We start from the raw sequence: 14,577 nt of genomic DNA, 5'->3' as shown, positions 1-14,577 counted from the left end.
TCCTGTTAATGTAATAGTAGAGGAGCAGTGGGCCTTGGTATTCAATTGCATATAAAACAGACACATGGAGTCCCTCTGGGAAAACAGTTGAGACTATGATGTTTTTTTTTTTTTTTCAATCTGCTAATTTCCTTTGTAGATTTGAATCTATAAAACACACCACTGTATCAATCAGATAATAATTCTTAGACATTTTGCATCTAATTATAATATTTAAAAATATAAAAATCACTGCTCTTGGTAATAAATTCAAAAACACCAAGCAACCAGTTTGAAAAAGTTCTGCAAGAAAGCATTTTTAAAGACACCTTTGATTATTATCGCGCATTCTTGCATAGTAAAAAGAGATACAAGAAGATCCTTCTGGAGCTTTTAGATTTGCCATAAATAGTTGCTTTATGGCCAACAGCTGTCACTGCGTATACATCTGCTCTTCTTTATTATTTAACATAAAATTTGGCATATGAGGGATTTGCTTTTTATTATTCCCTCAAATTAACAAGTAAGGAAATCTAAGTGTGGAAGGAGGACAAAGTTTAAGTTATGTATTTATCCTCAGTCTATTAGTGGGATGTTTCAATATGGAAATCATGCCTCGCTAAGAACTCAGAAGGCCCATCTCATTATGCTAATCCTGATTGGCTGCTTAACATACAGTATATCCACACAAACAATAACAGCAGCAGTGAACAGTGTTTGCCGGACACAACTTTTACTACACTTTTACTAAAGATGCAGCACGATAAATGGTGAAAAACTGTGGACAGTAAACTAACCCATGTCTGCACTCCATTTAAGCACACTTAGTCAGCCAATTCCTGCTTCACCGGGCAAGTTACCGCAACCTAGAGCAAACCGCTAATATCGCAGGACTGACATTTCCTTTTACAGAGACACGCTCTTATGGACAAGTGTATCCATCTGTGCCATGTCAACACAGTACATCAGTACAGAGAGACTCTATATTATAAATAAAAAAAATATATATAGTTTGCTCAGACCCAGTATGCTCTCTTATTAGCCCAGAAATACTGTATATACTTCCATAGTCAATTGAATGCCCATGCATGATAGGATGATGATGATGCACTTCCCCTCACAATACTTTAAGCATAATAAATGCATGGTTATTAAAATGCTAACACACACAGTCACTCATGTCCGAATCAACACACCCAATTCACACCACAGGCATTCTGTCAGGAAAAAAAATGCCTCTCATTCCTCACGATGCAGCTCAGTTAAAGACGAATTTCCTTGCTTTCCTGTATCTTTTGCAAATGTGATAGTTGAACCAAGAGGGACGGGGGTCCTTTCTTCTGCAACTCATTGTGAGAAAGAGAGAGAGAGAGTGAGAGTGAGACAGCTAGAGAGAGAGAGAGAAAGAGAGTGAGTGTGTTGTTGAGCGTTGAAATCCCAGTAGGAAATCAACAAGAAGTGACAGTGAAACACCAGGGGGTAATGCTGGTGGATGGAGCACTGTGAACAACTTAGTTTGAATGGAAGTCTGTGAAAACTGAGGCTACCCCTGCCTTGATTTAATGTCATTCTGTCTGTGAACATTTTCATGAGTAGTTAAAGGTTTCCATCAGTTTCAGCTGAAGTTCTGAATTTATACATTTCATTTTTCAGTGAGACATTAAATATGTAAGTCATGATACCATTAAAAATAACAACCACAAAGCATGATGGGCCACAGCATACACAAGTGGACACTCTTTTTGATAGACAACTAGTCATGTCCATTAGAACTGAGCTGTAGCTGAAATACAATTGAGCACAGGGAGCTATGGTATAAGCAGTGCTGGAATTTCCTCATTCTACAAAACCAGGTCTGCATGAAGATGTCATTATGTAAAATATATAATAATAATAACATGTCTGCAAAGAATAGTACAGTAGTAGCAGTACAGCAAATGTAAAAGTAATTTTTTTAGTTCATTTTAAAACAATAACAGAACACCAAACAATGCACTGCAATATCATTATGAACATCATGAAGCATCTTCTTCTGAAGTTTACTTTTCTATTACTAGACAGCAGTACATCATTTCACCTTTGGTTTATTTTATTCAAGTCTTATTGTGCATTTTAATTGAATTTATTTTAAGGTAAGTAACCCACAGCCAGTTATTAACAGTGATATAATTCAGCAAAGTCAATGCTTTGTCCACAGGAAACAAGCTGAACAACAAAAATATTATTTTTCACATTACACCTCTCTGAAACTGCTAGATTCCTTCTTATTTTTAGATTTTTTTTTTCTTTTCCAGGAAGACAATCCTCAAACTTGTCAGCACAAGGCTGAAAATATGTCAGGAACCTCATTTTTGTAAGGATGTGAAAGCAACAATAAACAGCAGTAGGTGCTGCTTGTTTCTGTTTTTCTGTCAAAAGCTCATACTCTACACAACATTTCATCTTGTTTGCTGCAACTTACCAAAAAAACCCCCCAAAAAACAGATAAAAACACTCTACACCTTTTATATTTTGACGCCTCGGCTTCATGTAAAATAAAGCTGAGATTTTTTGTCGAAGATTACCTTATTTTCATTCTTAAATGGAGGCATCATTACACTTCAATATTACTGCAGTTGTATGTCTCATAACATAATTTCTGCTTTTTACTCTTTGATGAAAGAAATCACCAAGTTTGGTTTTGAGTGGGTTTAAATGGGCCATATCATTCTTGGACATTATGACAGTAGCTCAGCTGGCAGTTTGAACAAAACAACTATGGGTTGAATACAGATCCATGCTATGCTACAAAGATGAAAACTAATCTGGCAGAAAACAGTCAACTTAGCAATGGTTACACTGTCTTTAAATGCAAGTTTTTGGGAGATTTCTGAGAAAGTATTTGCAACAAAAATACGATGTGATTTGTTTTTATCTCCATGTTTGTTTTCTTGTGCCATATGTGGGTGGCTGAGTGGTGAGTGGTATGTTCCATGTGGAGCTGTTCTGCTTCACTGCAGTCTCAGAACTGAGAACATGGACTGCAATGGCACGTTTGGGACAGAATAACACTGCAAGGCGGTGTATCAGTTAGATAGATGAATGACCATGGGTTTTAATTAGAACACTGGGTACACACTCTACTTCATTATTCAGTGAAACTAAAGTAATTCAGCAGCACAACAGCAGCCAGGAGCCTAGCTGCTCCATCAGCACACCGCCTCTGATAACAGCACTGGGACTTTAAAGGTGGTGACATGAAGAGAAATAATACAGTCTCAACAGACGGAGGGAAAGGAAGTACCAATAACAGTTAACATCAGTAAAGAACTCAAGCAATGCAGGTTCTTTCCAGACATTAAGTCACGTTCTTCAGCCATCCCATAGAGTGCTTATGGAATGTATGAAAAATTAATGTTTAATGAAAATTAAAGTTTAAATTTAATACAGCAAGATATTGCTTTGCCTAGTTCCAAAATAAAAAGGACGATGTTGCTGGACAGACTTGCTCAAGTTGTCAGTCATAACCAACTGAGGACTAAAAAGACTGATTAATGCACCTAGGAATGTATGAATGGTCCTTTGAATTCAAATGATGAACTCCAAACCTAGAAGAACTTCATCTGCTAATTTAGAAACCCGCTTAATAATAAAGATGTGAACCTGACACTTAATTTGCCTCTAATCCAACGTTAAGGACTCAGGTGCTGGCATTAAATACTAGATTGGTTTGTGTTTATCAAACAGAATTAAATTTTGAAAGAAAGAAAAGAAAGAGAAAATATCTGGAAATGGGGTTTGTGATAAACTTACATCTTCATGACCGATTCTGCTTGTTAAAGGGATATAACTCTAGTCTTTTATCTCTCTGTAATAATTTGTTCCTTAGAAATCTAAATTATGACAAGTCATTCAATTGTTCAAATTTAATTGCTGCAAATTAAAAAACATTCAAGATGGAAAATAACAAATATTCTGAACACTGAATTACAAAGACTCTGCACCAACAAAGCCTATTTTTGTTACATCTCATTAAAACAATATAACCGGCTTCACTGATCCACACCTTAAATGGGAGATTCTCTGTATTGTTCACTTTATTTGGTAAAACGTAATGAGGGTAAACATAATTTCTTTTTTTCTCATTGCTTGATCATAATTTATGCTTAAATAATGACGATACAGTGGTAAAGGGCAGCACATGTCCTTAGTCCAGTTTAAGATGTGATGGGAATATGGTTTTACTTTCTCTCATTTTACACATAAGTAGTTTATCCAATATCAACAACAAGGTTAGATGACACTGTACGTAATTAGATGAGAGTCAGTTGATGGCTTTTTAATTGCTCAGCAATGCACCACTATGATGGGAACCAATAACCTAATGCCACTGTGTCCTCTTGCGAACACAGCACTGTAACACTGTGGACTCCGCTGTAATATAAATGTATTGCAGCCACAAGGATCCTAGTCAGGAAACTAAACAATCCCAGTTCACACAACCTAGAAACAATGCTAAAAAAAATTAAATGAACCCTGAGATGATAGTACTTTTTGACAAGAAAAACAATTTCACCATGCATCCATTCTAATTCCATCTTAAATACAGCCAAGAAAGATGCAAATCCATAGAACATTATTTTTGTAGCGACAGAGAGCAGACCTATTTCACTGGCAACAGTTGGCATATGTGGCCCACCAAGTTAAACACTCATTCATCTGACCAAAATTATTACACATTTAAGCACAATTCACAGACAATTCACCAAACTAAAAGACAATTTTCTGTTTCATATAAAACACTTCACTTTTAAAAATAAAGCCTTCAGAAGAGAAAACTAACTCTGAGATACAGCTTTGATATAAATAGATATAAATGTGAAAATGCATTAAAATAAATCTGATGGAAATGGAATAATCTGGGAGGCCATGAGATTGAGTATCAGGATCAGGACCCTGAAAACCCAACGGCTTGGCTTTGAGGTCTTCTTGTTCTTTTTGTAGGTAACATGAGAAATTGATAGGAGTTGTGCTCTCCTGAAAATGCTTGCAGGCGTGGTTTTGCACAGTTTGTTTCAGCGTCTTCTGAGAGATTACTTTTTTCGACTGCTGATGGCACTACAGCTTGCTCTCTAGTCTGTTACTCCCCAGCAGCTGGCACAATGACACTGTAACCTCAATTTCTCATCTCTAATATCTGTTCAATCAGGAAGAATTTGTACAACATCTATATAAATGTGTTAAAAGAATCTGTACTAACCTTACTAATACAAAACGGCCAAGCATTACTGAAACACGTCTTAATGCTCAATACTTGATTATATACCTATTGGTTTTGTCTTATTTAGGGTATATTTTTTCTCATTTAGGGTATATTTTTACTAAAAGGTGAATTCATGTTATGTCACATACTGTACTGTACAGATGTGACAGCAGGTCAATGTCCTGACGACTTTGGTCTCTGACATTTTTATCTTTTCTGTCGTCACCAAAACTGTGTTTTTTATGTATGTTATATTTAAAATTAATACATTTAAAATAGCTATGAGAGGCAATTTAAAAAAGCCTATAGTGGTAATTAAAGGCATTGTCAACATTAATCACAGTTATTCCCATTGTCCCTTCTTATAGGTAAACCTGACACAACAAGCTGGGTTTAATGAAGTTTTTTTGGTTCTATGTAGGATCTTGTCATTGTGCCACCAAAGGGCATATACTATTACCAAGATACAAATTAGTATGTTGTGCACATACTGTATTTATCCCTCCTCAGCCACCTACCTCTGTAGGTCAAAACAAGAGGCAACTATTGGCACCACACAAATCCAAAGGTGAATCTATGAGGGTGATTACATTACATTTAGATATTACAGTAAAATGCAAGGTGAGGATGACTCAAGGTTTCTCTTCACCACAAGAGAAAAAAATATTTTACTGGAAAAAGAAACAAGATTGAGAAAAAAAAAACACAGAGGTGCCAGTGTTTTGTGGTTTTCTTTCAGATCAGATAATACTTGCACCCTTGAGTAACACAAAAAACCCTGACAACTGCAAACAGTTCCTACGTATCACAGCAATACAGTGCTCGTACTGCATCTTTAATGATGCCTTTGTAGTGTTGATGTGACTTGCTTTTAGACAACTGTGAAACACAGCAACTGTCCTTGAGCTGTAAAACATAGGTACTTTGTGTAGACTTTTCAGCCAGAGAAACCAGCTCTGGGGTTCACTAGGAAGACGTGGTAACAGATCAATAGCAAGTCCCACAGAATCCAATGCAGGGATGACGATCGCCAAAAAAAAAAAAAAAAAAAATTAAAGGGGGAAAAACAACTAAGTGGCCTTACTTCAAATAACTTGTGTGGTTCATAAGTGAATGTGAGGTCACTGACTGCAGAGTCAATGACAGATTCACTCTCACTTGCAGCTTTCGGTTTCTTCTGTTCACCCAGTCGGCCAATTTAAGAAATGTTTGATGGCTGAGACAGAAAGGGTACATTAAGCAGAGTTACTAGCTAATTAAAACTCAGGCTAGATTTGCAGAGGATGTTTTAAAAAATAATAGAAGAGCGATAAAGACAGTATCTTTGAAAAAAAATATTTTCTCACAGTAGTTCCCACATTGAAGTTTAAGCATGGGTGTTTTTGCTTTGAGGTAAAAATGTATTGCCAATCCTGCCCTTTTTCTCCCCCTCGGCTGGTCAACTGCCTGCCCCCACACTTGTCACTCATTTTATAAGGTGTGTCTACATTGAAACACCTTGTAGCCTAGAGCTAAGGCAACTGGAATTCGCCACATATAAAAAGCAGCAGACCCTAAGAGGTTTATTAAAAACAAACGAGAAAAACGTTTTTTGTACACTATGACTGTTGCCATGACAAAGCTACACTTTTACATATAATTCAACTTCATCCTGAGACAAGTGCCAATGACACCAACAGCTTAATTTTGGGTGTAATGCCAAGGATGTTTCATTAACAATAACTTGTTCATATATTCAGCCTGGATCGTGCTACTTGAAACAATACAGTTAAAAGTAAACAGAAATTATGACACAATTCATGACACATTAACAAATTTAGTCTGAGGCCTTTGCATTTTCAAATATTTTGTAAACACCCATTTGGGTCAATGGGTGGGCCATTCTAACTGGAAGCATTAAACCTAATATTTTTATATCTGGATATTTTTATATCTGGATTATTTATATATTATGGAAAATTCTTCTCAAAAGTTCATTGGCATGTAGCTCGAAATAAAGCATGGGCAACCTCTATTCACCCATATATTGCAGTCTTGAAATAATATTAAATTTAATATATGAAGTCAAGAAAAGTGACATTGTACTAAATAAATGTGGGGTTACTGTCTTTGCACCATATGAAAAAGGTCGATATGGGCAAAATATTGAACGTTTCTGTAAAAAAAGCCAAGGTCATTTGCGTTGAAGAAAAAGACAAGGCACAGTACCAAACTACTGATTTCAAACTACTGTTCCACGCGGTCACAATTATTTCTGTATGCATGCAAAGGATCAAGGTTTTTCCAATATAAAGCAATGGCAACTCGAAATAATAGTAAAACAAACAGAACTAAGTCTTGCACACCACAGAAGCCTTGCAACTACAAAAATATAAAGAGTAAACATGTGTCCAAAGTAACCAGTTAATGGGTGCACCGCCACCATTAACGCTTTAGCTCTGTTTTGTTTACATAACACAACAAACAGTTACACATAGTCACAGCTTGGGAAGTATCAGTTATTTCAACACAAACAACAATCTGTCGCACACCTCATGGCCAAGTATTGTTTTAGTAAACGTTCTTACCGTCACGAACATCTCTGGAGAAAGTAAGCACGAAGTCAAACGCCAAATCCTACGCATTTCCGACATTTTTGTTTCCTGCTAGTGCGAAATGGCTCTGGAGGAAACTACGCCCTCTGTGGTCAAAATGAGAAAGTGCATTACGTTATTGGAAAGTGTATTGGTTCCTTAGACAGATATTGGCTTGCAGCTTTACTCGTGCAGTAGTCGACAGTTTGATCTTCTCAGATTAAAAATGTCAACAGTTTACAGCTCAGCCTGGTATAACATAATATGAATGTAGTCTCTTTTTATCTTAGTAAGTTAACTAACTCATATCATCCTCTTGGTTTACATCATGCTTCCTCTGCCTCAACATCCTGAATATCATCTACACCATCTATCTCTATCCTGTTATCTTTACTGGCAAAACAGCTCAAACTGTCAGTTGCTATGCATGTCTGTTTGGTGTGAAACAATTGGTATTCTTGTGGGAGTGTTGTCTAGTGCTGGAGCTCAGGGCATTGCAGCACAGTTTTGGAGTAGCTGTTGGCTGACTTGTTTACTTTATTTACTCAAAATTAAGGTTCATATTCCTTCCAAAATCTTAAAACATCAATGCAGTTTAGTTAAAAAATAGCCTTTACATGAAAGATTATCTCTCTTCGAATGATCTTAAATTTTCAACCATTGATTTAGGCACTTCTATTATTTAGATATATTTTAGAAAACAGAGAGTATATAAAAACACCAAACAGAGAGAAGTACATTCAGCTACTTAATTTAATTTCAGGGTGAATTAAATTCTACTAGACTGTGAAAAGCCCTAACAATGAGCTCATATAATTTATTTCACTGCGCTTCAAGTCATTTTGACACTGTGTTATTTTTATTAAAACAATTACGTTTCCCATCTTAAAAATCAATTAGATATCAAGGTTCCGTCTTCATTCAGATATAAATTTAATCTGCTATGATCAAGTGCGGACCTGATTAGTGGAAAATGTAAATATTGTATCAAGACCCAAAATCAATAACCACACAGCTAACTAGATTATATTTGTTACTGTTTTTCTGTAGCTACATTTTGCACAACTGACAGAGGTAAGGATAACTGCAGTCACACATGTGAACACAGGAGACCTCACTATAATTAAGGTGACAGTGTTGACAACATGTCTGCACTCGGCACTGCTTAGTTTAAAGACAAGAGACCAAAGCAGAGCCTCCCATTAAACCGTAGATAGAAAATGGCCTTGCCTTTATGTTCCTAGTGATGACTCAATTATGGAGGCACCAACCACAAGAATGCACTTCCTTCCCAGGATAAATAATAAATTCTGACCTTGTCCTGTACAATAAAAACTACAGGAAACAAGAGCTTATATTTCATGTGAACTCCTGGGCACATGGCCGCTCTTCAGTGCACCCACATCCTTTTCCTTTCATCCCTTGCATGCTATGCAGCAAACAAGAAGCAATTTAAATGATGAGACAGTTGAACATTTCACTGTAAATAAATGTTACTAAAGTTTCAACATTTTCTATACAACAAGGAGTTGTGATGACGGCTGTAAGTTGTGATTCCAGACCCTGAGGTACATTAGCAAAAGCATGCATGGACAACATCTATAATCAACACTGAGACTATGTTTTGGAAAAATATGTACCTCTGTCAGTGTAAAGTGTACAAATTCAAAGTATACTGTAAAGTCAAAGTATACTGTATAGTGGTACACCAGAAGCCTAAGATGGAGGATCAATGTGTTCCAGTAGCTTTTCCAGGAACTCCAAGGATTTCCCAGGACAAGTGTGACCTCATTCTGCATGAATAACAAAAGAGAAGCATACATAATATTCCTTCACATCATGAAAAGTAGAAACTGACAATATTCACAACAGACTGCTAAGAAATGCGAAGCAGTCTTTCTTAAAACAAGAATACACAAACACTGAAAACAATCAATGTCTAAAGTTTATTTAAGTTTATCATTGTAGTATGTTAAGTGGTGATATGTTGGTGATATGAAAGAGTTATACGCATTAATAAACTGCACATTTTGTTGAAATTCACTGCATTTCTTTTTATTTCTTTTTATAGAAATGTAGTTTTTAGAAGTGCATTTTCCAACTAAAATCCATCCGAACTTTAGATTAAATTTTGTTTGGTTAATATTGCAGTATCACAATGATGGCCAAAAATCCAAATAGGTCGGAAGGCTGACATTTGCAAATGACATAGTAGATAAACAACAATTCTGAATCTCATTTTGCTCCTGTCTTTGTAGTGCTGCGAAAGGCGCAGCAGTCTAGAATAAAATAGGGCCATATTCCTGTGTCACATTTCCCTGTGTCACATTTCCTTGTCCAGAAATTACACAGAGACAGAAATTAAATTATATTTAAAATGAGTGTTTTTCTTTTTAACTAAACTAATGTTTCAGTAATGAAAGACTATCCTGAGGTCATGAAGACTATCTAGTGACATGACGACAGTTAAAGAGGGAAAAAAGGCCTCATATCCATTCACATCCATATTATTTCTCTGGTACACTGATGGGGCCAATGCAAAATAAAATGTCACATACCATTGATCCAAGGATATTAAATATTGATTTGCACATTATGATGAACCTCAGAAGAAGAATAACACAAAAAAACCTTTTCAAAGAGCATATTTAATTCCGTGAACAAAGATCATACCCACTGACAAAAATCAATCAGTTCGTCATCATTTTTACTCCCACCACCACAAACCTCAAATTCCACAGCAGCAAAAATAATGATCGACGCAGTCTCGCAAAGAGAAAAAAGTGCTAATGAGTTCCTTCTTCTGAGGCTGGACTAAAGAGTTTATAGCATTCAGACGAGACAACCTAGATGAAGAGGGAGTCTACAGCAATTAACGTAGTGTCTACAACATTAACGCAGCCTCATAATTAAATAGAGCCTAAGATGCAAATTTAACTGATAATTGATCACCCTTGAATTATCAATTTTAAAAGAAATAAGGAACAGGGTCACTGAGTCCTCAGTTTGCTGTAATTTCAATTATGAGATTTCTAAAAGATGACAAATTAAAATGAACTGTCTATCTGTCTTTAATGGATTTCTTCTATCTCATTAGTGTTGAAAAATCTTTTGTGGTGAGCCGTTAGAATGGCTCAAGGCCATTTTTAATGATTTAGGGTGATATGTTTTAAGCTCCCATAAAAAGGGTATAATAAATGGTATTAATAATAATAATAATAATAATAATAATAATAATAATAATAATAATAATAATAATAAAATATGAAGAAGTTACTTTATTTTTGTGTATAACAAGTGCCTGTGTCGTCATAAACCCTCAAACGGAGGGCACAACTTCTACAGACAATTAAGAAGAGTTTCCTTTGGGCCTACATCACCAAAGCAGCATGGCATTTCAAAGCAAGCTGCAATATAGGAAAACTCCACTTTTTGTCTGTATTTTTTTTCCATTTTTCCTTTGAAACAAACTTCATATAAAAGAGCAAAAAGAGGTGGAAAAACTGTCACCTTGATGCTTCTCCTGCAGTTTTTCATTCGGGCTGGTCCCAGAGGACAAGTGCTAAGGAAAACATCATTATGTGGGGAGAAATGTACCGGTAATAAACCCAAATGGCACTGAGAGGTGCAGTTGTCAACCATGATAAATGGCACCTATGCATCCTGAATGTGTTTGGTGCCCTTGCCATGTTGACTCACTCTCCTGAGGGCGGGTTTCTCGACTGCTGGGTTTGGCCTGGAGCTCCAGTCTTAACCCTTCCACTCAGGGCTGAGTGCTGACAGAATGGAGGCGGCACTGAGCTCACCTGCCTGGGTTTCTGCAGCTTCATGTATTTTTATGTGCTCTGTTGTTTTATATATCGCAAGGAAAATAAACATCCAATAATGTAATGTTAAAATATTGTTGGGTAACAGAAGGAAAGGCTGTTTACTTAACAGTGTTCTAGACACTTTATAGCAGTAATAAATTCTGAACCGAAGCTTGTGTTTTCACACTGTGGTTCACTCAGGTCCTCTGTGGTAACTCCTCAGGGAGCCTAACATCACCAGTGGCGTAAACGTGAATAGCTGTTTGTCTCTATAAATATCAGCCCTACATTCGACCTGTAACCTGTCCAGGCTGTAGTGAACTCACGCACAATGTCACCTGGGATGCCAGGCTCCCCACACCAAAGGATAAGTGTTGCTAATGGATGGGCCATCCATCCACATGGTGTTTAATCTCCTTACGGTAATGCATATTAAAATAATAAAACTACCATAGCATGGCTTAATATACATGATATCCATTCTGTCCTATAATGACCCCGGTTCAGGTAATACTATACAGTAGGTGGGGCAAATTAAATGGGTTACACAGATTTACACACATAACACCCTTTTTAAATGAATACATGACATGGATACTAAGCATGTTGTGCAGTTATATATTATTTTTTGATTTATATATTATATCATTACATATTATTTTTAGGGCCAGGGTCATAGATTTGTTACAGTACAGTACTTAGTTAAATGTCTAATTTCTAACTTAAAAATAACTTTTTAGAATAATTAAAAAATATATTTCAAATGTTGACTGTATTGTGTGGAAACAAAAAACTCTGAAGCAATACAGGGAAAAAATAACACAAAATTAATCATATATGAAATTACAATACAAACTGGGATTGTGTGCAGCCTCAAGCCAAGCATGGAATACAATTAGAAGTTGTTCTGTTTTGGGCTGACACAGTAAATGATCCTTACAGGGGCACTGAGCCTTCAATGTAAGTACACTTTTGTTTTAGATAAGATAAGATAAATGCTCCTCTGTAATCTTGCGCTACTAAACACTTTTCCCGCAATAAACCATTGAGGGATGATTCATTTTCATTCGATTTAGGAAATTTATATTGCATTAGACTTTCAGATCCACGTGTAATTACATCTACTTTAACCTGGTCAGGGAAAGTAGTATCTATTAGGCAATGTTGATTCATAGCAAAGCAGCATGGGGCTTCAAAACAAATACTGAATAAATGAATTGAAAACCAATGTAGTCGGGTGTACTGCTGTGAAATAGAATCCGCTAGACGTGTCTCAAGTTCGAGGAAAGGGCATGAAAATGGGAAAATGGGTGATTTTAGAGAAGGCGAATTACATTATAGTGTGGAATTAAAGGGACATCTGGTATATCCAGCTGAGATAGACGCTAAGAGCATGAGTGAGTGATGGGAAATGGCAGTAGATGAATGTAAAAGACGGGGAAGGAAGACATTGTGTGCGAGCACCAGAGAAGCAGGAGAGGGAGGACGGGCGAAAAAGGATAAAGATTGTGCTAAAAATACCTTCTAACCTCATGAGTTTTTTTCCTCATCTAATGGTGTTGAGGATGGATGCTGAAATAAAGCTGCATGAGCTGCTATTGTTATTTCATTATTCCCTGAATTTGTATGAAGCTTTTTCTGTGTTGTCCCAGGAGGGAGGAGAAAATAATAAAAGTGCACAATCCACCAACAGTGAGCAAAATTGAGGTAAACAACATTACAATATGGCATTATGCTTTCTTAAGCAAACAAAACATAAAAAGCCATCTGGGGACATTGTGTGAAAACTGTCTATAATTGTAAGAGTAAGAATTTAACATGAAACAAAATACTTAATTTAAACAGATGGCCATTCAAATTAACACTAACATTATAATATTAGCAAATTAGCATTGTGCAGCACGAGTGTTTTGTTACAGATGACATCCTTAAACCCAGTAACATGTTGTCCAACAGGGGCTGATATAAATAAATTCTTGCCCTCGTTAACTCAGTTCAAAGATTTTTTTTTGTCTTTTTACATCTTTATTTTCTCCAGTTCTCTCAATTATACTATAAACCGACAAATGACCTTAGATTTAGTGGTAATGGTAGTTTGTCTCAGATGTTGTTCAGTGATGGACAGGTGAACTCTACTTGGTGTACTCTGCCCTACCGACCTAATGACTGCTGGGCCTGGCTCTAGCGCCCACTGTGACTTTCAAAAAGCTGTAACATAATTATTAAAAATAATTATAATTGTGAAAATAAATGTTTCTCCTAGGTTTTATTTTTTATGAGACAGTCCAAAATATGCAAAATCGTAATATTTACCGTTATATGTCTATAGGTCCAACTGTGTGTTGCGCAGTAACTGTTGTGAGTAAGGGTAGGCAACTGGCCACCATAATTGGCTCAGTTTGAAGCCATGCCCACTTGATTCCCATGTAGCCCAATTATACTCATTTGTGCCCTTGAGAAGACGCTGTCTGAGATGAGGGCAAACGTATCAAAAATGCTGTCATCCCTGCAGCAATGCCACCAGCTCTGTGTTTCACAGATCCCCAGATGACAACACACTGGTCCTACCTAAGAATAGTTCCAAAATAAAATAACTTGGAGTACACAGTTACACATTCCCAGTAACACTGATGCCCCAAAGCAAAAGCCTGGACCAGCCTAGTGCAACATGCAGTCAATAGAAATCCCCAGTGACATCATAGTGACAGCATACTATTTGATTTCATTATGCGTTCACCCTCAGCACCACAGAGCGAGGCTGAAAAGAAAAAAGCTTATTTCCTCACTGATCTAGACACAGTGTAAGGACTTACAGGAAACCTAGAGGGAACATACACTGCAGGGCATGGGAAAGTGAGAAACTAACCCTTCAGGCATACATACTCATGCAGGACTGAGAGACGAGTGTAGACGTTACGCGTCCCAAATCTGAACACTGCAATAAAATCATCTTTCTGTCAAAACAACAAAGAGG

General features: G+C 36.6%; 1 long non-coding RNA gene across 3 annotated transcripts in view; it reads right to left on the bottom strand.

The window, feature by feature from the left end:
- Window positions 1-8,106, bottom strand: part of LOC112487845 (uncharacterized) — a 68,462-nt gene extending 60,356 nt beyond the window's left edge. The window contains exon 1 of one of the 3 annotated variants that reach the window (XR_003051325.1): window positions 7,789-8,106. This is a non-coding gene — a long non-coding RNA (uncharacterized LOC112487845). The remainder of the gene's footprint in view (window positions 1-7,788) is intronic. The other 2 variants (XR_003051327.1, XR_003051326.1) reach the window with 2 other exon arrangements.
- Between the last annotated feature and the right edge of the window lie 6,471 nt (window positions 8,107-14,577).

The sequence above is a fragment of the Cynoglossus semilaevis genome, chromosome 12 (assembly GCF_000523025.1).
Source record: "Cynoglossus semilaevis isolate Cse_v1.0 chromosome 12, Cse_v1.0, whole genome shotgun sequence".
Taxonomy (NCBI): Eukaryota; Metazoa; Chordata; class Actinopteri; order Pleuronectiformes; family Cynoglossidae; genus Cynoglossus; species Cynoglossus semilaevis.
The sequence above is the reverse complement of the archived record's forward strand: the minus strand, read 5'-3'. Positions and strand labels throughout refer to the sequence as shown.